Raw genomic sequence first — 6,156 nt, 5'->3', positions numbered from 1 at the left:
GGTTTTTCCCTTTCATTTTCCACGAATTTGAATTTCCTGGAGAGAATCGCAAAAAAACTGGTAAGAATTTGAACATGTGTCTTGCTAAGCCTTCATCATTTTGCATCTTCGAATCATTTATAATTTAATGTTATAAAGGATCTCGCAAACTGGGATAAGGTAACATTAATTTTACAGAACGGCGATTACAAGTTTCATATGTGAATTAGATTTAGTCTTTAAAGTTTAGGATTGAGGTACTACTTAAAAGGTAACCGGCATCAATATAAATAGAAACCCATTCAGGTGTTAATTCTTTTAGAAGGTTGTTAATTTGAGAGATTCCATTGGGCCTACCCAAAAGTTCATTGGTTCCTGATTAACTCATTACAAGATGCCTTGACTCCAGCTTTCAACAAAAGGAGAAAAATTCAACTAAAAAGGTTCAGAAGATTCACTTCCATCCATCTAATTATTTCCACGAATAATTTGTGCCAGTTAATATTTATGCATTTCATAAATCTTAATTTTAATGATTAAACCAATTATTAACTTTTCGACATCAAGATAATAATGGTTTACCTAGTGTGGAATACATTCAATGAAACATTTCTGATTGTTTCATAAACTACTTTCTATGCTTTCGCATGGGACTTCCGGCTTGAGATATCATGCAAGGGTAATCCACTTTCATTCCTACGATATCGCCGCCAGCATGCATTATTGACACGTAATGGTTAAACTTACTGGGATCATAGCCCTTGGAAGGTGGTAATAAATTCTAGCAGTCATAATAAATTGCCCAATATTTTTGTAGTCGTAATAAATTCTAGCAGGATGACTGCAGAACCGTACAGTCAGGTAATTGTTGCAAATGAAATATGAATAAAAGTATGGGCAAATTATCCCATATATCCCAGGTTTTTAAAAACGTCCGCATTCTATCCCAGGTTTATTTTCATACGCGTTCTATCTCTGGTTTTCAAAAATGTACACAATCTATCCCCGTTTTCTCACAGCTTCCGCCATCTATCATCAGTATTTCCCGTCGCGGACGTGGCGTCCAACACGGACGGCGAAATGCGAGCTGGCGTCCAAGTCGGACGCCACGTCTGCGTCCAAAACCCTGGGAGAGAGAGAATGATCGGTGACAGAGAGAGAGGGATTGTGAGTGACCGCAGAGAGAGAGAAAAGGGCGGAGAGAGAGATCACGGGAGATTGAGAACGAGGGGAAGATCACGGGAGACCACGGGAGGTCCGGGGAAGAGAGAAGAGAGGGAGGTTAGGGTTGTTCGGACTTTTAGGATTTCTTGCGTTGATACTAAGGCTGTGCCCTCTGCCAGGGCCGGGGGAGCTCGTTCCCAGCAGCCCAAGGTAATGATCTAGGTTTCTGAAAGGTTTTTTGGATGTTTTGTTCATGGAGTTTAGAGACGATTGACAACAACATTTGTGAATGCTTCAATAGTTACATCTTGCCATACAGGGGAAACCGTATTATAGACATGTTGGAGGATATCAGGCGTGCATGGATGCAGAGAATAGTTCGCAAAAGGGATTTATTCTCGGACAGTTCCGACCAATTATGCCCCAGAATAAGATGCTTGGTCGAAGAGAACAAACTGAAGTCTAGGGGATGCACAATCAAACATGCTGGCCATTACCAATTCGAAGTTATGCTATTCGGGGATGGATACGTGGTCGACTTGCGCGCGCGGAAATGTAGCTGCAGATATTGGGCATTAAGGGGTATTCCTTGCCCCCATGCCATCGCTTGCATTCATTGGACCAAGGATGACCCTGAAAATTTTGTCTCCGACTGCTACAAGAGGGATATGTACCGAGGGCGTATCATAATGGTATACCTCCTATGAATATGAGAAACATGTGGGACGAAGATAAGTTGGCCTATGTATACCCTCCTCTTGTAAAGCGACAGCCTGGGAGGCCGAAGATGAGGAGAAGACGTGACACGGTTGAGAATTTTAATCTCAATCGTCACGGATTCATGCAGAAGCAGTGCTCTTTATGCCAAGGACTTGGTCACAATCGGAGGACGTGCACTCGAAGATGTAGTCAGGCTGTAAACATGGTATGAAACGACTCTACCTTTATCCTCCTAGAGTTTTAATCAACCGTGATAACTGAACATGTGTTAAACAAACATGCAGGGTTTAGAGGACGTCGTTGAAACTCCGCGCCATGAGGTGGATGGTGGGGACCTCCAACTTCCTGAACTTAGCCAGCAGGTATTCCGACAGAATCCTAGCCCCATTAGGCATGAAAGGGGAGAGGCTTCATCTTGTAGCAGTCGGAGGCTCAACGGCGACAACGGCGACAGTTCGAGTGTTGTTCTCCTTTTTTTTTGCCTTCCATGTGTGCTGAGCGTTCTTGTAAAGCTATGGAAACAACTCAAAGGAAGAAGTTTAGAAATTTATGGTTTACTGCTTCAGCTGTTGAAATAAAGATGTAATTTATGCAATTCATGCTAGCAACATCGAGTTTATTTGGGCAAGTTGGGACATCGTTTGATAAGTTGATTCGGGTCTCATGCTAATTTTCATGGTTGAGTATTTAGTTTTACCGATTTTCATTATGTCTATTTCTATCGAGATTTGGTATACTTATATTCCATGATATTGTTGCCTGCGTATCAGATCACGAGTCATTAAAATACTAGTTGAGTATCAGCGATTTCATGTGAATATCACCGGAACGTAGCATCCCAGTTGAAACACTTCAGCATTTGTCACTGTTTCCCCTCTTGGTCATGGAAAACGCTTCTGCCTAGAAAAAAGTCAGTAGAAGGTCGAGGGATCACCCGAATCACAGCTTCCCCCTTCGTCATGGGAAACACTTCTGCCTCTGTCTTTCTATTTCAACGGCGGCGTCTGCGAGCTTCCTCTTCAGCATGAACCTTTCTTCGTCGCAGCTCTCGTTTGACAAGTCGTAGTAATAGGTTGACAGGATGGTGATCCGCTCGACGGGCATCACGAAAATCCCTTCTTTACGAGTAGGAAGTGCTTCTAGCTTTCTCAACGTTTCGTCTCCTCTGGTGATCCTCCCAAATATTGCATACTGACCGTCAAGATGAGGCGCATCTCCTAGAAGGATTGAGAAAGAGGACCTGCCACTATTTGGGTCAGAATGTCTTCCCATGGGTAGGATTCCTCTGACGTGCTTGACACTGCTAAATTCACCAAAAACCGTTTTCTCAGCTTCGATTCGTTGTGCATCATTCATAGGAGCAGATCTTCCCCCAGCCACGTCACCTACTTGAGCGACAAAACCCTTGTCAACCCGAAAAAAATGTTTTGTATTGTAACACCCGAGACGAACGAGTCTGAAGATGTGCTCGACTGTTTTTGGAGCGAGGACAGAGAGACAGAGAAAGCGAGGAGAGAGAGAGAGAGAGGGAGGCTCAGAAAGAGAGAAGCTCCGAGAGAGACCGAGAAAGCGAGGAGAGAGAGAGGTAGAAGCTCAGAGAGAGAGAGCGAGAGGGAGGCTCAGAAAGAGAGAAGCTCCGAGAGAGACCGCGAAAGCGAGGAGAGAGAGAGGTAGAAGCTCAGAGAGAGAGAGAGAGAGAGAGGGAGGCTCAGAAAGAGAGAAGCACCGAGAGAGACCGAGAAAGCGAGGAGAGAGAGAGGTAGAAGCTCAGAGAGAGAGAGAGAGGGAGGCTCAGAAAGAGGGAAGCTCCGAGAGAGACCGAGAAAGCGAGGAGAGAGAGAGGGAGGCTCAGAAAGAGAGAAGCTCCGAGAGAGACCGATAAAGCGAGGAGAGAGAGAGGTAGAAGCTCAGAGAGAGAGAGAGAGGGAGGCTCAGAAAGAGAGAAGCTCCGAGAGAGACCGAGAAAGCGAGGAGAGAGAGAGGTAGAAGCTCAGAGAGAGAGAGAGAGAGAGGGAGGCTCAGAAAGAGAGAAGCTCCGAGAGAGACCGAGAAAGCGAGGAGAGAGAGAGGTAGAAGCTCAAAGAGAGAGAGAGAGAGAGGGAGGCTCAGAAAGAGAGAAGCTCCGAGAGAGACCGAGAAAGCGAGGAGAGAGAGAGGTAGAAGCTCAGAGAGAGAGAGAGAGGGAGGCTCAGAAAGAGAGAAGCTCCGAGAGAGACCGAGAAAGCGAGGAGAGAGAGAGGTAGAAGCTCAGAGAGAGCGAGACAGAGGGAGGCTCAGAAAGAGAGAAGCTCCGAGAGAGACCGAGAAAGCGAGGAGAGAGAGAGGTAGAAGCTCAGAGAGAGCAAGAGAGAGGGAGGCTCAGAAAGAGAGAAGCTCCGAGAGAGGCAGAGCGAGGCTCACAGAGATAGAGACAGCAAGAGCGAGGGTCGGGAGAGACACGGAAAGATCGAGGCTCAGAGAGCGAGAGAGAGAGACTCAAAGAGAGTGAGAGAAAGTGAGACGTGGCAATGACGTGGCATCCGACTAGGATGCCACGTCTATTACAATCAGCCCTCTTCGATGCCACGTCGAACGCCACGTCGCCATCGGGAAATCTGAGGATAGATCGTGTGGGTTTCAAAAAACCTGGGATAGATCGCGGACGTCTTAAAAACCGGTGGGATATAACGCGGTAAGATGATAGATAACGGACGTTTTAATAAACCTGGGATAGAATGTGGACGTTTTCAAAAACCAGGGGTATGTGAGACAATTTGCCCTAAAAGTATTGACCTGTGCCATACTAGACATTTTATTGGAATCAGACGGCTCAGAAAATGTGCGCAAATTTCATGCTGGACACCCCAGGAGATGCTACACCTGGCAAACAAGCCAAATGGCTCGGCACGGAATATGAACCCCAGGTGAAACAGACCCCCTACTATGTCTTGTAGTTTGGCAAGCCCAACAAGGGCGGCACAATCATTTTCGAATTTGTGTTCTCAACTTTTCTTAATACGCGCTTCTTATGGAAAATTTTCATGCTGGATGTCTTCAATTATGAAATATTCTTATAATTGGGAATTAAACTGAGAATACAGTGGAGTATTTTCATGTCATGGTGAGATATCCGTTTATGTGAAGAGGATTCATATTAAAATTATATTAAGCTGGTATTTCATTTTGATACTTAATTCCCTAAGTAAAGTTAATAGTTTACTAGCGTAGTCCATGCATGGGTATTCAAATTTTTGTATTGTTCTAGTAATTTCATTAAATATGGATAGACAAAATGTGAGAGGGATCTATTTTAAAAACGACTCGGGTTATGCGTTATTCTTTACGCAGATATGTATTGGCTCGAAGAAAATGAAATATTTAGTTGGCCAAATGACCTGAATGTGAATGATACTAAATCTCATAATTATCAAGGTTTGTTGACAAATTTAGTTTGGCGCAAGGAAGACATATTGTGGGATGAAATAACGGGGTTTGGATTAACTCATGTTGGATGTTGTTGCAATGAATTTCAGCAACCTAAACAAGCTTTGGATTGGCAGAGATATAAAAGCTGATCTATCACAAAGAGGTTTAATTTTTTATTTGTGTTTTAGAATTGCCACCCTTGTGGAGGCTGCCACCTCTTATTTCTCTTCTCTTTAAAATGAATTTTTTTGGCAACTTAAGATATATAGAAGTGTACTCCGTAAAAAGAACGGAGAGACCAGTGAGAACTGGCATGGACAGTTTTTCAAATACAAATGGGGAGGCCTACAGGAATAAAATGAAATAAGCTCAGAAGATTGTGTCATTTTAATTACTCGCAAATAAATATTGGTGACTAGGCTCAGAAGTTAACATCATCAATATGAGACAAAAGATTGGGTCTGCCGCGTTATACATAACTTATTAATTAACACGGAAACTAGACTGGATAACTAGCCTAAGAAAATGGCATATATATAAATACATAGGAAACAAAAAACATGAGCCAGATGGCTAAAGTTCATTTTAAAGAGACATTGTGAAGAACATAACCTTTAAAAATCGAGTGAAGTTGCCTATTCTGAACATAGAGGAAGAACCAATTTTATAAAGTGCCATAGTATCATATAAAATAACTTGAATATTCTGATTTTTTATCCTATTGTTAGTATTCCCAATGTTGATAAATAAATAAATAACAATGTCTTCATTCAATTAATAGTACATTAATAGTTCGGTAGTGAGTTTCATTGACTTATGAAACAGAGACAAGTTACATAAGGAAGCCAATAGTTTTTCATTTATTGTATAAAGGATCATCAAGTCATA

General features: G+C 42.9%; 1 long non-coding RNA gene and 1 pseudogene across 2 annotated transcripts; one reads left to right on the top strand and one right to left on the bottom strand.

The window, feature by feature from the left end:
• Positions 1–1,109: 1,109 nt before the first annotated feature.
• On the top strand, positions 1,110–2,516 carry LOC144711151 (uncharacterized). Of its 2 annotated transcripts, none has more exons than XR_013583479.1 (3): positions 1,110–1,353; positions 1,463–2,068; positions 2,148–2,516. It is a non-coding gene; the product is annotated as an uncharacterized LOC144711151 (long non-coding RNA). The 2 variants fall into 2 exon arrangements; XR_013583480.1 differs by having other exon boundaries at positions 1,445–2,068.
• A 192-nt stretch (positions 2,517–2,708) lies between these two features.
• LOC144711378 (peptidyl-prolyl cis-trans isomerase CYP23 pseudogene) lies at positions 2,709–5,583 on the bottom strand (annotated as a pseudogene).
• Positions 5,584–6,156: the final 573 nt, after the last annotated feature.

The sequence above is a fragment of the Wolffia australiana genome, chromosome 13, assembly GCF_029677425.1.
Source record: "Wolffia australiana isolate 7733 chromosome 13, ASM2967742v1".
In the NCBI taxonomy this organism is placed as follows: domain Eukaryota; kingdom Viridiplantae; phylum Streptophyta; class Magnoliopsida; order Alismatales; family Araceae; genus Wolffia; species Wolffia australiana.
The sequence above is the reverse complement of the archived record's forward strand: the minus strand, read 5'-3'. Positions and strand labels throughout refer to the sequence as shown.